The following is a 5,780-nucleotide window of genomic DNA, read 5'->3' as shown; positions in this document are numbered from 1 at the left end:
TATTTTCTTCCCTGTAGAATAGCAATTTATTTTTGTGGGTATTCTTGATCTAACATTGCGCTTCATATCAAGCATAGTTCATAATGTGCTACGGTACTGAGTTTTATATAGTTTTCATTGAGCACACAATTAGTTTCTTTCGGCATTTGATTAGATACATTTTCTTCATTTCAAATTTCGTATTTCGTGAATTTTAAAGTTTTATTTCATGGCACTATTCACACGCGCAACGCAGGGTCAACCAACAGTTAGTTTTGCTCAGCAATAGAATACGCTACCTAAAGTACATGTTACAAGAGAAGAAACTTTTTGGAATCATTGTATTCAGTTTTTTCACAAACAGACAAAATTCTACAGAAAGCTTACAGGTGAATAACTCCGAATAGTTTCTTTGAGCTGTTGACCTCCAGTCACTGTTAAGTCTGATCGTCCTCCTCATCCTAACAGAACGGTTAAAGACAGAGTCCTAACGCTGGCTCGAAACAGCATATGCAGACACTACGGGATGATGATGGCATTGAAACAGAGGATGGCACGCGTAAAGCTGAAATACTAAACACCTTTTTCCAAAGCTGTTTCACAGAGGAAGACCGCACTGCAGTTCCTTCTCTAAATCCTCGCACAAACGAAAAAATGGCTGACATCGAAATAAGTGTCCAAGGAATAGAAAAGCAACTGGAATCACTCAATAGAGGAAAGTCCACTGGACCTGACGGGATACCAATTCGATTCTACACAGAGTACGCGAAAGAACTTGCCCCCCTTCTAACAGCCGTGTACCGCAAGTCTCTAGAGGAACGGAGGGTTCCAAATGATTGGAAAAGAGCACAGATAGTCCCAGTCTTCAAGAAGGGTCGTCGAGCAGATGCGCAAAACTATAGACCTATATCTCTGACGTCGATTTCTTGTAGAATTTTAGAACATGTTTTTTGCTCGCGTATCATGTCATTTCTGGAAACCCAGAATCTACTATGTAGGAATCAACATGGATTCCGGAAACAGCGATCGTGTTAGACCCAACTCGCCTTATTTGTTCATGAGACCCAGAAAATATTAGATACAGGCTCCCAGGTAGATGCTATTTTTCTTGACTTCCGGAAGGCGTTCGATACAGTTCCGCACTGTCGCCTGATAAACAAAGTAAGAGCCTATGGAGTATCAGACCAGCTGTGTGGCTGGATTGAAGAGTTTTTAGCAAACAGAACACAGCATGTTGTTATCAATGGAGAGACGTCTACAGACGTTAAAGTAACCTCTGGCGTGCCACAGGGGAGTGTTATGGGACCATTGCTTTACACAATATATGTAAATGACTTAGTAGATAGTGTCGGAAGTTCCATGCGGCTTTTCGCGGATGATGCTGTAGTATACAGAGAAGTTGCAGCATTAGAAAATTGTAGCGAAATGCAGGAAGATCTGCAGCGGATAGGCACTTGGTGCAGGGAGTGGCAGCTGACCCTTAACATAGACAAATGTAATTTATTGCGAATACATAGAAAGAAGGATCCTTTATTGTATGATTATATGATAGCGGAACAAACACTGGTAGCAGTTACGTCTGTAAAATATCTGGGAGTATGCGTGCGGAACGATTTGAAGTGGAATGATCATATAAAATTAATTGTTGGTAAGGCGGGTACCAGGTTGAGATTCATTGGGAGAGTGCTTAGAAAATGTAGTCCATCAACAAAGGAGGTGGCGTTAAAACACTCGTTCGACCTATACTTGAGTATTGCTCATCAGTGTGGGATCCGTACCAGGTCGGGTTGACGGAAGAGATAGAGAAGATCCAAAGAAGAGCGGCGCGTTTCGTTACCGGGTTATTTGGTAACCGTCATAGCGTTACGGAGATGTTTAATAAACTCAAGTGGCAGACTCTGCAAGAAAGGCGCTCTGCATCGCGGTGTAACTTGCTCGCCAGGTTTCGAGAGGGTGCGTTTCTGGATGAGGTATCGAATATATTGCTTCCCCCTACTTATACCTCCCGAGGAGATCACGAATGTAAAATTAGAGAGATTAGAGCGCGCACGGAGGCTTTCAGACAGTCGTTCTTCCCGCGAACCATACGCGACTGGAACAGGAAAGGGAGGTAATGACAGTGGCACGTAAAGTGCCCTCCGCCACACACCGTTGGGTGGCTTGCGGAGTATCAATGTAGATGTAGATGTAGAACACATCTGGACTCCATCAGATATAGTCACTTCAGGATTTTTAATATTTCTTTGACTTGGACTGTAAAGTCAGTAAAAGAAAGCAGCTCACATCCCGAAAATCGGATTCAAAACTGCAGTGATTTATTGCTTCAAAATTCAAATGGCTCTGAGCACTATGGGACTTAACATCTCAGGTCATCCGTCCCCTAGAACTTACAACTACTTAAATCTAACTAACCTAAAGACATCACACACATCCATACCCCAGGCAGGATTCGAACCTGCGACCGTAGTGGTCGCGCGGTTCCAGACTGAAGCACCTAGAACCGCTCGGCCACATCGGCCGACAGTGATTTATTGGGCATGGTCACTCTCACGTACATCGTAACTTGGTTCGTATTTACCCAGCCAGTTGTATACGGACTTACTGTTTAATATTAACTCCGAACCAGAGAGCAACACAAAATTTTTCATTTTAACAAGGGAAATGGAACGATAACCGACAGGCAAAATCTTAGGCCTTTTTTGATTTTCTTCGAATTGTATTGATATATATGGTACTGAATAATTTCCTTTGGAGCCGACCGTCTTCCATTATGAAAGATAAAGAGAAACTAAATACAATTTACGGCCATGAAACAGCTGCTCCCTAGGGTTTAAGGAAAAACGAGGGAAGCACTACTTTTTGAAAAATTAAAAAGAATCATTAAACCACTCTTATTCTTGTGAACTGATGCTTTCGTATGAATTAAAATACTAAAAAATATCTAAAGAGTAACGAAGTCTTCCTTTCTCAACATCGTTGCACCATTCAGCCGGGGGAGGTTTTCTCTGGACAGCTTATTCGAACGTGGTCTGTAAGACATTCTGTGTGCACATTTTGTACTTGGGCAGATAACTTATTGTAATATGTTGACTCCTCAGCAGCTGCGAAAAAGTCCAGTAAGGATGATGCTTTATTGTCCAATGCGACCCACTGATCCACCGAGCCAAACCTTGAGGTACCAACTGTCTTTCTTCCACACTGTTCAGAAGTTGACGTAACGGCAATTTTGGCGTTCCATTAGAAGCCCACGGTGTGAAGAAGACAACAGCGTCATTAATCGCTTACACAGAACTTCAGTAAGCACCGGTTTTACGTGGGAGCCGCACTTGACGGGTCTAAGCTTTCGTAACGTGTTGGTGACCGAGCAAAGCGGTGGAGGTATTGTCAAGCGGCGCGATAATTAAGCAAGTTTGACTGCCGGAACTCGGCGCTACCTGTAATTATCAGCGCGCGAGCGGTTTCTGAATAAACTTTCACCCGGCTCGTGCTCTTGGGGTGTTTACGCGGCTACCGCCAGATAAGCATGTTACGCCCCGTGTTCACCGCCTTCCCAGCAAGTTTATCAACCCCCAGCGCCGGATTAAAACACTCGTGAGGGAGGAAATTACGCGTTCGAAAGCCCTCTGTCACGCCAGCGTGTTTCCAGGAACAAACGAACAAGGGATCGGTGCCGTTGAAAGGAAATTTCCGACCCTGTACACGTGGAGGGAAGGAAGCTACACCGACCAGCTCTGCTGCGTTTGTTCCATTTCGAATTCAAGGGCTCTATACACCTCGAATCGTGAATCAGAGTAACAATGGAAAACCAACAATAAATAAAAAAATCAAATTCTGATCCAAGAACAACAGCAAGCAGTAAAGGAAAGGAAGGAGAAACCTGGAGAGAGAATTGACGTTCAGGGAGAAGAAATAAAAACTTTGCAGTCTGCAAATGGCATTGTAATTCCGTCAGAAATGACGAAAGACTGGAGAACAGAATGTGTAGAGCACTGAAATGAGGTTACAAGACGTCAACAAAAGTAAAAATAAAGAAAAAAGTAAAATTTAATCAATACCTTCCTGGCAGATTAAAACTGTGTGCCGGACCGAGACTCGAACTCGGGACCTTTGAATCTCGCGGGCAAGTGCTCTACTATCTGAGCTACCCAAGCACGACTCAGGACCGGTCCTCACAGCTTCAATTCTGCCAGTACCTCGCCACCTACCTTCTGCGAACCTTGCAGAACTAGCACTCCTGGAAGAAAGGATACTGCGGAGACATGGCTTAGCCACAGCCTGACGTCCCGAATTCGAGTCTCGGTCCAGCACACAGTTTTGGTCTGCTAGGAAGTTTCATATCAGCGCACACTCCGCTGCAGAGTGAAAATCTCATTCTGGAAACACCTCCCCCCCCCCCCCCCCCCCTAGGCTGTGGCAAAGCCATGTCTCCGCTATATCCTTTCTTTCAGGAGTGCTAGTTCTGCAAGGTTCGCAGAAGAGCTTCTGCGAAATTTGGAAGGTAGGAGGCGAGGTACTGGCAGATTTGAAGCTGTGAGGACCGGTCCTGAGTCGTGCTTGGGTAGCACGAAAGGCAAAGACCCCTGTTCGAGTCGCGGTCCGGCACACAGTTTTGATCTGCCAGGAAGTTTCATATCTGAGCACACTCCGCTGTAGAGTGAAAATCTCATTCTGAAAATTTAATCAGTTTATTCTGAGGGAATTAGATTTGAAAATGAGACACTAAAAATGGTAAATGAGTTTTGCTATTTGAACAGCAAAAATAACTGACTACTGTCGAAGCAGTAATGATGTAAAATTCAAACTGGCATTAGGAACAAATGGGTTTCTCTAAAAGAGAAATTTACTGACGTCGAATATAAATTTAACTGTTAAAGAATTCTTTACTTAAGTGGTACGAAAGTGAAACATGGACGATATGGAATTTATGGGAAAACTTGGCTAAAAGAAGGGATCGGTTGATAGGACACATATTCAGTCATGAAAGAATTCTCAGTGATGTGTGGAAGTTAAATATTTAGAGACGGACCACAACTTGAAGGTTCAAATCGCTGTAGGTTGCAGTAGTTATGCAGAGATGAAGAGGCTTGCAGTGGGTAGACTAGCGTGGGGAGCGCTACATCAAATCAGTCTTCGAAGTGAAGACCACAACAACAACAACAACAACTAAACACCAGAAAAGTAATTAACTGATAGACCTTCGTATGTGGGACTACATAGTTATTTATTTATGCCAACTGTTGTACTAGCATGCAAACTGAAGGTGATGATTTTCTTGTTCTTCTTTCTTGAGCACCACTTCACGTACGAACTTCAGGATCAACGTCAAACTCTTGATGCATGACCTCCGGTCCGGACTGTATACCATTCAGGTTCCTTTCAGAGTATGCTGTTACAGTAGCTCCATACTTAAAAGTCATATACACAATTGGCAATTAAAATTGCTACACAACGAAGACGACGCGCTACAGACGCGAATATCAACCGATAGGAAGAATATGCTGTGATATGCAAATGATTAGTTTTTCAGAGCATTCACACAAGGTTTGCTGCTCGCGTTGGTCGAGATCCAATAACTATTACCAGAATATGGAATCGGTGGGTTCAGGAGGGTAATAAGGAACGCCGTGCTGGATCCCAACGGCCTCGTACCACTAGCAGTTGAGACGACAGGCATCTTACCCGCATGGCTGTAACGGATCGTGCAGCCACGTCTCGATCACTGAGTCAACAGATGGGGACGTTTGCAAGACAACAACCATCTGCACGAACAGGTCGACGACGTTTGCAGCAGCATGGACTAT

The sequence above is a fragment of the Schistocerca americana genome, chromosome 1, assembly GCF_021461395.2.
Source record: "Schistocerca americana isolate TAMUIC-IGC-003095 chromosome 1, iqSchAmer2.1, whole genome shotgun sequence".
Taxonomy (NCBI): Eukaryota; Metazoa; Arthropoda; class Insecta; order Orthoptera; family Acrididae; genus Schistocerca; species Schistocerca americana.
This window is presented reverse-complemented; position numbering follows the sequence as displayed.